The following is a 16,156-nucleotide window of genomic DNA, read 5'->3' as shown; positions in this document are numbered from 1 at the left end:
TTTTGCCTGAGAGAAAATTGAACTTTGGTGTGAACCGAAGCACTGCCTTTTTTACTACTGAATTGTTGAATCTGTTGCACATTTTTTTTCTAAAATTTCTTACCTTTTTTTTCCTGGAGAAATTATTAATTTTTTTTCTTACTTTATATATAAATTGGGGATTAACTTAGGGCTCAAGTACAAGAGTTTCTAGGTTATCAAAATCACCCAAAAATCTCACTTGATTTGGACCACACCAATCCCATTCAATCTTATTCAATGGTTGAATTTGAATTTGAATTTGTATGAAAGTTTCTTAAAACAGTGTATCACTGAAATTTTAAAATAAAATATTTACCATGTAGCAAATTCCATAATTAATATCATATTTAAAAATAAAGAAAATATAATGTTATCTGATATGAACTTATGCTTTAACAATAAAATTGGCCAAATCACCCAAAAATCTCACTTGATTTGGACCACACCAATCCCATTCAATCTTATTCAATGGTTGAATTTGAATTTGAATTTGTATGAAAGTTTCTTAAAACAGTGTATCACTGAAATTTTAAAATAAAATATTTACCATGTAGCAAATTCCATAATTAATATCATATTTAAAAATAAAGAAAATATAATGTTATCTGATATGAACTTATGCTTTAACAATAAAATTGGCCAAATAACCAAAAGCAACTTAAGGGGCCGCCTTTATTTTTAATAAAAATAATTAATATCCATCTTATCTAAAGATGAAGAAAATCTAATGTTATCGGATATGAACGTATACTTTAACAATAAAGTGGTTAAATAAGCAAAAGTAACTTAGGCATTTGTTTTTTTAACAATGAAGTGGTCAAATAAAGCAAAAGCAACTTCGGCTGTTTATTTATTTTTTAAATATGAGTAATAGTCACGCTAGGTACCAAGTGTTTAGCCGTTTTATTGTTTATTGAGGGTGGTATGTCATCTCAATATTGAATATTGGCTTTTGTTGGTAAAATATCATCTCAATGTGTAGTATATTGGCTTTTATTGGTAGTCAATTTAATTTCCAGAAGGTCTCCATATTGTAGGTTGGATTTTATTGGGATTTACTTTGTAATAAAGAGTATTTTTTTTTTTAATAAAATAAAATTCATTTTTATCATTTATTTTATAAAATGATTATTTAATTGATTATAAAACATCTCGGGTAGTTTGAATTTTTGCATATATATTTTGTAAAAATTTATAGAAGGTTTATATTTTGAGAACTCTATTTATTATTAAATATATTTAATAATAGGAGAAAAAGTTAAAATTAAAATTTACATATTTAAATTTATTTATTATTATTATTATTTTTTTGGCTGTAAAAAAAAGTCGTAATTTTATTCATATTGATAAAATTACATTTTGTAGATGCTTGAAGCATATGCAGATGGCTGTTCCTGTAATGACAGGCAACAAACAGAAAGAAAAACACAAAATAGCAGATGGTTGTTCCTGTAATGATAGGAAAGCAACAAAAATAACAATATAGAAAAAAATAAGTTCCAGCAAGCCTAAAATTTTGTGCCCTTCTTTTTCTCCACGCGTCGCCAACCGCCAGTATCAGGAGTGGGTGTAATAATAGCTAGCTGATTTTCCATTGGGATCAATGGAAGTTCTTTGTCGGATTCTGAGCCCTCTAATCCATGAGTTTGTTTGATGCCACTTACTTCCATTTGTGGCTCTTGTTGCAGATCTGAAATGTGTGGACCCAAGTGAGTAATTGGGGCGTTCTCTTCCTGTTTGTATTTATGTGTCATTTGAGTATTAGGTTCTGTTTGATTCTCTGTAGGATTCATGTTTATGTCTTCTTCCAAAGGGTCTGAACGCTACCACCCTCTGGCCTTTTTTGGTTGTTTCTTGGTTTTCCTGGGGTCCTTTCGAGTAAATGGGCAGTCATATTGTAGGTGCCCTGTTTGCATGCAGCCCCTGCACCGGAACTCTGTGTTCTCATAGTCGAGCGGTTGTATCCATTGAGAATTATTGAAGTTTAGAGTGATATGATCAGGTAGCCCCTGACTCAGATCCACTTCTACACATATTCTGGCAAATGTAAATATTCCCCTGATAGCTCTGTCTTCGTCCATTTTTAGGAATTTCCCCAGAGAGTTCCCAATGGCAATTAGTACTTTGTGATGCCAAAAATGTAGAGGGAGACCATGTAGCCTTACCCATACCGGCATAGTTGAGACTTTCATAGTATTGGCGTCGAAATCAGAATACCAGGGGATAATGAAGAGGCCAGCACTGCCCCAGAACCAAGGCCCCTGATTGATAATGCTGTCACGTTCTTGTTCTGTGTTAAATCTAACTATGAAAAATCCTTTAGGGCATAGGTAAATTTCACAGTTAGTTGTCCATGTTGAAAATATCCATTGGTGCAGGGCATCTGATTTTGGCCAGAAACCATTAAATCTACAAATAACTGCATTTTTGGATAGATCTGTGTGTAGACTAGTTACCTCTGGCTCAGATACTAGTAGCATTGGTGATTCTGGCTTTTGTTCAACAATGTAGGGTCTCGGTAGCTCTGGTGATGGTGCTGCTTTATTTTTCATTTTTTCCTTTCCTTTCACTGCATCTCGAAAGGAACCTGTATTTTTAGAGCTAGTACCAGTGTTTCCGCCACGCAGTCGGAGATTAAGAATAATGGTTGAATCGTTGGCAATGCTGTAGCGCTGGAGTGTTGGGTTGTGTTATATTCTTTCCACGTAGTTAATAGGGGGTTTGAAGGGCACCCGTAATCCCACTTTATCGGGTCCGGGGCAGCGCCCCGGAAAATTTTGGTTTTGGACCATATGTTAGGTTGGGCGGACCCACCTATGGTTTTGTGCATGATTTTCGCACATGTTTTTTGGACGCGATGTTTTTCGGTCCATGGTATTGGACGCGATGGTTTTCGATCCATGGTATTGGATGCTTCGGCATGTATAAATATGTATTGTAACATTGAAAGGAACATAATGAAAAATCAAGCTGGTAGTCCCGGTTTTGGGATCCAGGGAAAAATCTCTGTGCATATGTGTTTTATGGGTTATGCTCTCGCATTGTTTATTTTCTTTGTTTAAGAATTCGTATGCAGGTAATTTCTGTACAGGGTTAAAACCTACATGGAGTGTTTGGTTGTCCTGCATACTGTATCCAGAATATATAAGGTTTTGATATTGCGCTGGGGTTCCAAGGTGACCCTTACTAAGCAACATGCAAGAGTATTTGCTCCCAATTGATTTGATGAAAATCTGGATTAGATCTTGCGCCCATGCGGAGTAGGCCATGATTCACTGGTTTGTAAGCCAGATCTGGTGAAAAGATGGCAGATCTAGGGTTCATATATCTTCCCACTGTGGAAGAGAAATGTCCGCCTCCAACCAGCAATTTTCCAGGTGCTGCCTTGGCAGATCCGATGTGTAATCCGACAGATCCAAAGCATTCAACAGTGATGTCGTGCGATCCGTTTGATCCAGACCCAGTAACACACCGTTGCCCCTTCTGTTGCCCAACCGCCCTGAAGATCTGAAGAATCGGGTCTTGACAGTTTTCCTCAACTATCTTTCGGTACTCGCAGACGACCAAAATGGTATGTCTGGTATCCGTGGGGAGGCCCCAGATCTGGCCATCCGCTTGGTAGTTCTCATCTTCCCATATGCCCATGCGGTCATATTTTGGACCTACTGCGAGATCCCTGCTCTGGGCACTTTGCATCCAACCCGCCGAACAGTGGCAGGGGTTTTCATTCTTGCCATGGATCTTGCTCAGGGGGATCGGCGTACAGAGTGCCGCTGCCCTGTCCAGGAGGTCAGTCGCGGGAGCAAAAGCGGATTCCGCAGCGAAGAAAACCTTCCGTGTGCCGCATTGCTGATAAATTCCATAGAAAGTCTGCGCATGCTCGTTTTGGAAACGTGGAGCCTCAGCTTCCAGCGGATTCTGGGGTGATCCAGCCCCTGCGTATGCGGCCGCGTTGAAAACCCTAGCGAGAGGTGCCATTGTAGATTTGAGCTCTCAACACTATCCTTTTTTACATATTTAAATATTATAATAGGAAAAAAAAAATAAAAATAAAATTTAATAAAAATATTTATTAGATAACTTTTTTTTAAATAACATTAATTTATTGAATGATTTTTGAAAATTAAGATATTTTACTCTTACATAATTATCTAAATGTAAAAGTAAAATAAAGTAAAAAAAAATGTTTAGTTAAAGTTTTACTTATTATCAATTATGATCATAAAAGAAGAAGTTAAAGCTAAAATTTAAATAAAAATATTTATTAGATAATTTTTTATAAAATAATATTAAATAATTGAATGATTTTAGAAGATTTTGAATAAGTAAAATAAAATAGAGAAGAAGTTAAAGCTAGAATTTAAATAAAAATATTTATTAGATAATTTTTTATAAAATAATATTAAACTATTGAATGATTTTAGAAAATTTTGAATAAGTAAAATAAAATAAAGAAAGAAATGTGATAGGAAAGTTATTAAAATAATAAAGTAATTGTGAAGTGAAATGATAAAATTAAAATATAAATTATAAATTATAAAATAAAAAGGATGTATCTTAAATTTAAGAAGAGTAAAGATGAAAAATAGTTTAAGATAAGAATTAAAAAAAGGTTCGGAAATAAAATAAGAGTAAAAATGTAGAAGGAGATTTATTGAGCTTGATGATAAATGGTGGGTTTTTGAAAATGATTAAGTTTGTATTTAATAAATTAAGTATAAACTTAATTATTTTGAAAAACCTATCATTTATCATCTAGCTTAATAAATGATTAAGTTTGTACATAATAAATTAAGTACAAATTTAATCATTTTGAAAAATCCACCATCTATCATCTAGCTCAATAAACCTCTTTCAACATTTTTATTCTTATTTAATTTTCAAATCCTTTTTAATTTATCTCTTCGCAAATAATACGGAAGGAGTCATAGGTTTACTTAGGCAAGAGTTTTGGTTTGGTCAAAGAAAATAAGGTGTTTAGACTGACCTGAATGTTGGGTGATAAATGGCTTAGACATACAATGGTGGAATGTGTTAGTTATATGTTCCTTAAGATGGTCTTGGAAGGTTCTTCTAATTTGGCCATAATAGCATAGATTTTAGTGAACTCCTTGGCTAAGCACGAGATTATATTGATAAGTAACAATTCTGAATAATCAGTTACGGGTTTTACACGGTTTAAAAAGGCTTTTGACATTCTTCTTAGCTAGGATGTTAGGAATATGATCATTCATGTCTTGGATGTAGGGAAGAGAAATGGGAGCTAGAGGCGAGGAAGAGGAATATGGGATTTTGGATTTAGAATGGATGATCGAGTGGGAAGCTTTATTGATTTGGATGATTGAGTATCCATGGTAAAAACGACCTTAGTGAGGTTGGCTTTTTCTTTTTCAAAGAGATGAGAAGTAGAGATTCAAATAGCTTGAATCACCAACTTTTTTTAAGAATGATCGATTTTTGAGTTGGGTGGTGGTGAGAATGGACATGAAAGAACCAATTTGTATGAGTATCTTTTCTATAGACTTGGTGGGTCGAGTACCATTATGGTGACGAGAGATAAAAACATCAATAAAGGGAAGATAATTACCATTTTGGATTTCCATAGTAAATTAGATGTGAGAGGAAATACTATTAACATGATTACAAAAATAATTCAATGAGGAAGTCATGAGACCAAATGGTGAAAGTATCATCAAAAAAATCAAATGAACATTTGGGCTTTAGAGGAAAAATATTTAAAGGCTAATGCCCCAAAATTTCCATAAATATATTGGTAACCACAAAGGATAAGGATGACCCCATAGTTGTACCTTCTATTTGTTCATAGCATATTGCTTTTGAAGATAAAGAAAATGGATATTCTTTTAAAGGTAAAGAAAGTGAATTTAATGCATACTTCAATAAGATGAAGGGTTTTAGGGTTTTGGCAAGTAAGAAAACAACATTGAAACTAACCATGATTCATCAAGGTGAAGATGCCAAGTTTTTTTAATAAAATTTGAGGATTTTTTTAATAATAAGGGAGTTTGTCCAATAAATAGTTGAATTTTATCAGAGAGAACACAAGCTACGGTGTAAGTGTGTGTTCCTATGGTGCTTACTATAGGTCTAAGATGGATGTCTTGTAAATGAATTGTGGATTTCCTATAGATTCTTGAGGATTGAGGGTTATGAGAAATAATAAATTTTTGAACCAAAAGGTCTAAAGAAGAAGATTTTATGTATTTAGTGATTACGTTAATTATGATATTAATTGGATTCTTGGAGAGAGGTTTATACAAATAAAAGATGTGAGGTCTTAGAGTCATTGTCTAAGGTATTCATGACTATTGTATTGTTGCTTTTATTGGATTTTAAAATAATAATATTGGGTTTATCATTAAGGTTGTTGATGGATCAAAATTCTTTTTTTAAAAGGTTAAGCTCAAGAAGTTTGGATAGATGAAAAATCTTGCCATAGTCCCGTTGAATCTTGTTAGCTTCATGGGTGAGAAGATGATGCACAATAAGATTGAATGGAACAAAGAATTTCTTATGATCCAGGTGGTTCTAGACATGCTTAGAATTCAACAGTGGCTATGGAAAAAATTAAAAATAAAAATCCTCAGATTGAAGTGCAACCATGACCAGATCGTAGTGCTCGTAATCTTGATTCCAACGGTGCAAACGACGCTCAAAGCCGAGTTTGTATGCACTAGATATTCACGATCAAAGTTTTGGTCAAACTTGGCCAAGTGGCAAGATTAAAGAGGCAACAAAATCGCAGAAACCCAATGCACGAAATCTGGTCATTAGAACAGACGAATTTGTCGAACCGTTAATTTTTCTAATGACCCTTATTTAAAAGCCAAGTTGGTTATAAAAACCAAAAAAGTATATTAAAAAATGGGCGGGTTGGTCTTGCCGGACCTGCCCACCCCACCTGTCAACATTGGATTAATTATAATAAAACAAAACCCAAAAACGGGTTGGCGGGTCACCACCCCCGCCAAAACCCCACTACCATATAACATAATAATGTTGTGTTTGGTGGGAGGCAGACCCGCCACTCTCCAATATGCCATATGTCATTATAACTGGAGGTGGCGGGGTTTGAACCCCCTGGCCAGCCTGGCTGACCTGCTACCTGAGTGCCTCCACAAAGAAACCTTGTTCGACACTTAAAAATAACATAACCGTTTGTCAAAAATTATATGCAATTGCTCCACATTCCAATTATCAAAGTTGCGCATATTTGTTATAACCGTCGATCCGCTTGAGAATTAAATGACAAAATTTTGTTTTGTGTGTGGGCTAGGGGTTCGATCTTGGAACCTCTGCCCAACTAATTTTGACTCCGACCAACAGACCATGGGGTCTAGCCTTGTTATGTTCGCCCACGGTCTTATATTTAAACTCGTACACTTTGCCCAACAGACCAACGGAGGAGTGCCGAGCCAGACTAGAGCGCAACCATGAGTTGCAGAGACAGCGGAACCTTGAACATGGAGAATCTTAAGATGCTGAAAAGATTCCCTTGGAAGGCCAGAGATGCCAGTGAAATAATTTGTCATGCTTATAGTCATTTTTGCTTGTTTTCTCGCCAAGAATCCAACCATGCAGTCAAAATCTCCATCTGAGCAACATAAATTCAGGTGTCCAGCAACAAGTGATCTGAAAATGAAGATCTTAGATTAATTTTAAGGTATTACAGACTCATGTGCATGGATTTCCCTATGTTACTTTGTGCAATGGATTGACAAGATTGCGAAATACATAGACAATGAAGCAGTTAAAAAACATAATAGACAAACACGCATAAACACATCAAGTTTAATAGGGAGTTCACCCAACGCTCCTGGGCTACGTCTCCTGGTCAAGCCTTCAGTGGTGATCTCTCTATTATGTCTTCAAAAGCAAAGTTTTTGCAAAAGTGAGCTCAATTTGAGTCTCACACAACAAATACAAAACAACAAGGCTTTACTTGGATCCCCCAAGTCTTTCTGAGTACACAGACTCTCTTCACTGAATCTCTGTCTCTGTTTACTCTCTGTCTTAGCGCTACTTGTCTTTGTCTTCTGTCTTCTGTGGCTTTAAAGCCAATCGACGATGTCTGTTCGTTTCCCCTTCTCGGGCTCTTTGGGTCTTGGCCTCTGTCCACTTGAATCCCCCTCTGAGCATTAGCAACCATTGCTAAACGCCTTCAGGGATGGTGGCCACATGTTCTGTAACGTAATGGACCATCGATGCCTTTGAAATCCCAAAATGGTCATTCTCTGTTTACACAGAGAAATACACGTAAAACTGTGAAAATCCGCCAATCTGCCATTTATTGGACTTGAAATACTATAAATTCCGCCTTATAACTCCTATTGGGTTCGCCTTTATATTGCTTATCGCATCTCCACCGTTGATCTAAGAGATCTAAATCCAACTGCTGAGGTTCATTTTGGGCGGCTCATGCATACGGGATTTAACCGCTCGAAAAGGTTGGTTTTCTCTCTCCGGGGCCTGGCCATGTGGCAGCCAGTGTATGGGCTCGGGAGGAGCTCGACCAAAACCACTTATCGCCTACGACCCACTCGAAATCCTGCTTGTTTTGGATCTCAAAACATATACACCTGCATGTATAAACCCTTTCAGGTTCGGTTTCATCGCTTTATTCACATTTCTTTCGTTTTTCGTTTATTTAACGAAAATGCGATTTACAAAGGAAAACCCTGTTTTCCGAAACTCAAAATATATGTGTTTTTATTTATAATCTCGGCGGGTTCGGCTATCTAGTCGCATGCATCGGCCCCGCTCCTTTGTGTTGCTCCGATGCGATATTGTGATGGGACTTGTCGCAATCACATATTTCATAAGCCCCCGGGCCGTTGTAAGCGCTTCGTTGTAATCTGCTGATGTGATATGGCGGGTTAACTTGGGCCTTTGATTTGCACGCTTGATCAACGATCCTCATTGACCCCGCTGATCGCTATCACAACATTTTTATGGTCGCCTCCGATAAGCTCCGTTTGCCTTCGCCGATTGCGACATGTCGATCAAATCTGGACTGTTGATTGGCCAGATCCGACGGCTCCTGTGCAAAGTTGTTTTAAGCCTCCGATAGGCCTTATTTCACTGTTTTTTCATGTTTTTCACTCCCGATAGTGTAATCCGCCTTTTTTAAGGTTTTATTTATGCGATAGTTTTTAACTATGTGAAGACTTAGAGGTTTTTAGGATCCATTTGGATCACACCTTCCCACTGAAAAAGCTTTTGGATCACCAAAAGTTGGTTTTTTAAACATCAATCAAGTGAGGATACAACTTCCTCACTTGTCCAATCTCTATCCATCTTGCACTGCTTGGTTTTGAACCTTCGAGTCTGATTCTAAGGTACTCAACATCCCTTCTGCACGTAGTTCTCACATTCTTGTCTAAAACTATGTCTTCTTGCAACTCATTGAGATATTCAGGGAACAGATCATCAATAGAAGGCAAATGAATTTTCTCTTCGGGATCTTCAATCAATGAAGGCTCATATAGTCTCAAGTTCTCTACATTAATGACTGAATAGATATGCATATAAGCTGGCAAATCAAGGCGAAAAACGTTCTCACCAATTTTCTCAAGTATCTTGAAAGGCCCATACCATATTGGCTTCAGAATCTTACCTTCACCTTGCATTCTGTCTTTGTTTATATACAGTGAGACTTGATCACCAACTTGGAAGCTATGCTCAATTCGATGCTTATCATGCCTTGCCTTGTACTTGGCCTGGCTTCTCTCCAGTTGTTCCTGCACTGCCTAGTGATTTTTTTGGATCTGTTCAATGAACTTGGTTGCTTTGTCCACATCACCGTGTCCATCAACTGCTATGTCTTTACTAAAGACAAAATCCAAGGGAGACCTTGGTGTAAAACCAAAACAAGTTTCAAAATGAGATATTTGTGTAGAAAAGCACGGTTGTAAGCATGTTGCACATAACACAAATGTTCATCCCAAAGCTTGGGATGCTTGCTACAATAACCCCTGAGCAACTGGATCACTATCCTATTGACCACTTTTGTTTGGCCATATGTTTTTGGATGAAACGTTGTGCTCTTCTTCAATCTGGTGTCCATCAACTCCCATAGACTTGACCAAAACTTCCCAACAAATCAGGAATCTCGATCAGAGACAATAGAAGTGGGTAAACCAAAATGAACACATACATGCTAAAAGAACAACTTTGCTATTTGTTCAGCTATAATCTGCTTGTTACAAGGTATTAAAATACACATTTTGCTGAACCTGTCCACAAGAACATATAAATAATCATGATCTTTTCTAGATTTTGGCAATCCCCCAACAAACTCCATGGAAACACTTTCCCAAGGATGAGAAGGAACTAGAAGTGGAGTGTACAAGCGTAGTTTTCTATCGCTGGGCTTGCTTTTAGCACACATGGTATACCCTTTAATATATCTAGACACTGTTTCATGCATTCTTGGCCAATAATAGAACCTTTGCAGCTGTGCAACTGCTTACACCAAAATGACCTGATATTAGAGAAGTATGTGCTTCTCGGATTATGTTAACTCTTTCAGTTTGAGGAATGCATAACTTTCCCAAATGATATAAGAGTTGGTCCTTAACATGATAATCCAATTTTTCTACTTGTTTGCCATGACTTAAAGTTGCATATACATCTTTAAAATCTACATCTTGAGCATATTGTTCAATGTAGCTTTCAGGCAACACTGATTTATGCTTAAGTATAGTAGATGCATTTATGATTGGTTTGGATAACATATCTGCAACTTTATTGTGTATGCCTTTCTTATATCTGATGACAATATGAAACTATTGTAGAAACTCCATCAACATATAATGTTTTGATTGCTGCAATTTAGTTTGTGAGTGCAAATATTGAAGTGGTTGAAGCTCTGTATGTATAATTGTTTCTTTGCCCAATAGGTAATGTTTCCACTTTTCACACTCTATACTAATGCACACAATTCTTTATCATATGTGGCATAATTAATTACTGCAGAATTAAATGTCTCAGAATGATAACATATGGGTTTACCATGTTGTATCAACACTGCTCCCATGGAATAGTCACTGGCCTCTGTTTCAATCTCAAATGGTCTTTGAAGATCTGGGAATGCTAGTACTGGTGTTGTACTAATTTTTTCTTTCAAGGTGTCGAAGGCTTTCTATTGTTTGCCTCCCCACTGAAACACCTTGTTCCAACCTGTTAAGGCATGTAAGGGAGCTGCAATTAAGGAAAAGTTAGCAATAAAATTTCTCCAATATTGTGCTGCTCCTAGGAAGCTCCTAACTTCTGTAGAAGATTTGGGTTTAGGCCAGTTCACAATGACTTCAACCTTAGAGGGATCTATCTTCAATTCACCACCCCCTACAATATGACCCAAATAATTTAAAGAAGTTTTTCCAAATTCACATTTTGATAACTTAACATAGAGATTTTCTCTTTTCAAAACATCTAGAGTCTGCTTTACATGCTTCAAATGTTCTTCCCATGTTTTACTGAAAATAAGAATGTCATCTAACTATACAATTACAAAATCGTCAATAAAAGGCCCGAGTACATCATTCATAACTCTCATGAAAGTGGCAGGAGCATTAGTTAAGTCAAAATGCATAACAAGCCATTCATACAACCCTTGCTTTGTTTTGAAAGCAGTCTTCCATGCATCTTGTTCTGCTACTCTGACCTGATGATAGCCACTACACAAGTCCAACTTGGAAAAGTAAACTGCTTCTTTTAGCTGATCTAATAGATCATCAATGTGAGGAAGGGGATAACGATTCTTGATCGTTATTTTATTCAGTGCTATGTAATCAATGCACATCCTCCACGACCATCTTTTTTCTCACCAACATAATTGGAGATCCACATGGTGATGTGCTTGGCCTTATGAACCCTTTATCGAGAAGCTCCTATACCTGCTTCTTGATCTCTGCATTATCTAAAGCGGATAACCTGTACATTCCGATGTTAGGCAATGGAGCATCTTGCTGCAAATGAATATCAAATACTATTTCCCTTTTGGGTGGCAAACCTTTAGGTTCTTGAAATATGATATCATATTCTAAAACAACTTTTTGTAAATCAGCTTTCTGTTTAGCATCACAATGTTCAAATGCATTGGTTTTATCAGGGGTCTTTTCCTTTACAACCATTAGTAAAAATTGCTTGCATGAATTTACAATTCTTTTCATTTGCCCTGAGTTTATGAGAGTGTAGTTATTTTTGAGTTGATGAGCTCTTACAATATATTCTATTCCATCTTTTGTGAGTTGATACTTATTTTTAGTTCTATAGAAAATGGCTTTTCTATCATACAAGTAAGGACTTCCTAAAACAATACCACATATATCCAAGGGAACTATATCTAACTCAACCTCATCTACAAAAGTTGACCCAATAGCAAACCTAAGTTTACATTGTCTAGTCACTTGTAGCTTTGCTTTATCACATACCCAACCTAATGGATATGGCTTCTTGTGAGGTGTTGTTAGTAAGCCCAACTTCTTTACAATTGTTTCAGAAATCAAGTTTACCTGTGAACCACTATCAAATAAATTATCAATCTTTTGATGCTTGGAAATAACTATAATATGAAAAATCTCATGTATTTTTCTATCATTATCTTCATTATCAATAGATTGTGCAGAATTACTTGTAGATGCTTCAGAATTGTTACCTTTTATACCTGTGGTTGAATGTGGTTTCATCACTTGAGTCTGACCCCAGGTCTTTCTGAATAGTAGCAGCAGTCTTCTTCTTCTTGCCATCAAACTTCTTGGGTTTCAGCTCCGGATGCAAAGACCAACAATGTTCATCATCGTGTCCATCCTTCTTGCAGTGAGTGCATGAAGGTTTGCCTTTCTGTACAACGTTTGCCTTCCTCTCTTTCCATTTAAGCTTCCTCTTTTCCTTGTTCTTGCTTGCAATGGGTTTTGATTATCCCCCAATCTCTGGGTTCACATTCTTGCCTCTAGCCTCTAGATGTGTAGCCTGAATTGACACCTCCTCTATGCTAGTAGGGTTAAACATGAGAATGGTGTGCCTCAAATAGCTATGCAGACCACCTATATACTTCAACAAAGTTTCAGGTGAATAGTCTAGAGAAATGCCTAGAATTAAAGCTCTTTTCGTAAATTCCTGGGTATAGCTTTGTACACTTTGCCCCTTTAATTGGTGAAGAGTTTGCCAACTCATCATCGCTTGCTACATATAAGCTAGTGGATAGAATTGTTTTTTAATGGTAGAAACAAATTCACTCTAGGTAGAAAGAATCTTACCATGCTTCTTCAAATCAGCTTGTGTCCTGCCTTCCCAACATACTAGGGCAGTTCCTCCAAGGCGAAGGCTGGCCAGCTGAATCTTTCTCCTTTCTGAATCGATGTTCTGCACCCTGCAATATACATCAATCCGTCTAATCCAGTTATCTAGCTTTTCTGCATTTAATTCTCCATCATATATTGGCAAAACAAATTTTACATCTAATTTAATCATAGAAGTCTTCTTTTTATTTTCAGGGCTAGAAGGAGGTGTTGATGGAGGAGGCTCTTCCCCTTTCCCTTTGCCTTATAAATGGGCAACTAGAAGAGGTTCCTCTATTTCCTTGCCTTGTTCATGTGTTGAGGTGCTTTCACCTCGACCCTTCTTAAATTCCCGATACATCTCTTCTACCATGACTCTCATGGTCATGAAACTGTCCATGAAATGAGATTCTGATTCCAATGGGACTTGTTCTGCCATTTTCCTCCTAGGATAGACTCTTCCAATTTCCGGGTTAGCCTCAACCAGTTCTCCTTTTCCCTAGTTTGAGGTTTGACCTAGTTAGCATTCAACAATCCAACACAAGCTTGTCTAACCTTAACAAACCAAAAACCAAAAGCTCTGATACCACTTGATCTGAAAATAAAGATCTTAGATTAATTTTAAGGTATTACAGACTCATGTGCATGGATTTCCCTATGTTACTTTGTGCAATGGATCGACAAGATTGCGAAATACATAGACAATGAAGCAGTTAAAAAACATAATAGACAAACACACATAAACACATCAAGTTTAATAAGGAGTTCACCCAACGCTCCTGGGCTACGTCTCTTGGTCCAGCCTTCAGTGGTGATCTCTCTATTATGTCTTCAAAAGCAAAGTTTTTGCAAAAGTGAGCTCAATTTGAGTCTCACACAACAGATACAAAACAACAAGGCTTTACTTGGATCCCCCAAGTCTTTCTGAGTACACAGACTCTCCTCACTAACTCTCTGTCTCAGCATTGCTTGTATCTGTCTTCTGTTTTCTGTGACTTTAAAGCGAATCAGCGCTGTCTGTTCGTTTCCCCTTCTCGGGCTCACTGGCCCCCGGCCTTTGTCCGCTCGAATCCCCCTCTGAGCGTTAACAATCATTGCTAAACGCCTTCAGGGATGGTGGCCACCTGTTCTGTAACGGAATGGACCATCGATGCCTTTGAAATCCAAAAATGGTTGTTCTCTGTTTACACAGAGAAATACACGTAAAACTGTGAAAATCTGCCAATTTTCCATTTATCGGATTTGAAATACTATAAATTCCGCCTTATAACTCCTATCAGATCCACCTTTATATCGCTTGTCGCATCTCCACCATTGATCTGAGAGATCTAAATCCAACTGCTGAGGTTCATTTTGGGCGGCTCATGCGTACGAGAGTTAACTGCCCGAAAAGGTTGGTTTTCTCTCTCTAGGGCCTGGCTACGTGGCAGCCAGTGTACGGGCTCGGGGGGAGCCTGGCCAAAACCACTTACTACCTACGGCTTGCCCAAAATCACGCTTGTTTCAGATCTCAAAACATATACACCTGCATGTATAAACCCTTTCGGGTCCGGTTTCATCGCTTTATTCGCATTTCATTCATTTTTCGTTTATTTAACGAAAATGTAATTTACAAATGAAAACCCTGTTTTACAGAACTCAAAATATATGTGTTTTCATTTATAATCCCGTCGGGTCTGGCTATGGCAGTCGCATGCATCGGCCTTGCTCCTTTGTGTTGTTTCGATGTGATATTGTGATGCGACTTGTCACAATCGCATATTGCATAAGCCCTCGGGCCATTGTAAGCGCTCCGTTGTAATCTACCGATGCGATATGGCGGGTTAACCCGGGCTGTTGATCTGTGTGCTTGATCGACGGTCCTTGTTGACCCCACTGATCGCTATCGCAACATTTATATGGTCACCTCTGATAAGCTCTGTTTGCCTTCGCCGATTGCGCTATGCCGATCGGATCTGGACCGTTGATTGGCCAGATCCGACAGCTCTTGTGCAAAGTTGTTTGAAGCCTCCGATAGGCCTTATTTCACTATTTTCTTCATGTTTTTCACTCCCGATAGTGTAATCCACCTTTTTTTAAGGTTTTCTTTATGCTATAGTTTTTAACTATGTGAAGACTTAGAAGTTTTTAGGATCCATTTGGATCATGCCTTCCCATTGAAAAAGATTTTGGACCACCAAAACTTGGTTTTTCAAGCATCAATCAAGTGAGGATACAACTTCCTCACTTGTCCAATCTCTATCCATCTTGCACTGCTTGGTTTTGAACCTTTGAGTCCGATTCTAAGGTACTCACCATCCCCTCTGCGTAGTTCTCATCTTCCTGTCCAGAACTATATCTTCCTGCAACTCATTGAGATATTCAAGCAAGAGATCATCAATAGAAGGCATCTGACTTTGCTCTTCGGGATCTTCAATCAATGAAGGCTCATATAGTCTCAAGTTGATTTTACAACTAATAATACACTGTCCTTGAACTCCAATCTCAACTGGGTCTTTCTCTTATTTGACATGCATGAGTTAATTATGAGTGATTCTTCAGTTTATTGGTTGATCACTGCAGGTAGAACCCTATTTTTCGACAGGTTACACCCCACTACTGTGAGTTACAGCTCAGTACTGGACCTCCCACTAATTCCCCCACTAGTTGGAACTAGTTTAACTGAATTTAACTCAGTTGTACTGAATTAAATAATTGCAACTCAAATGAACTCAACACGGGCCCCTAAATTTTAGGAACCAATCTACATGACTCTAGATAGACTCCCAACTCGAATTAAATGAGCCGAATAATTCAAATTAACTTAGTTAACTATTACAAGTTGTCATGAGATG

The sequence above is a fragment of the Pinus tabuliformis genome, chromosome 4_2, assembly GCF_031772625.1.
Source record: "Pinus tabuliformis cultivar Carrire ecotype Pingquan chromosome 4_2, CPIR1, whole genome shotgun sequence".
Classification (NCBI taxonomy): domain Eukaryota; kingdom Viridiplantae; phylum Streptophyta; class Pinopsida; order Pinales; family Pinaceae; genus Pinus; species Pinus tabuliformis.
Note: the sequence above shows the minus strand (reverse complement) of the source record.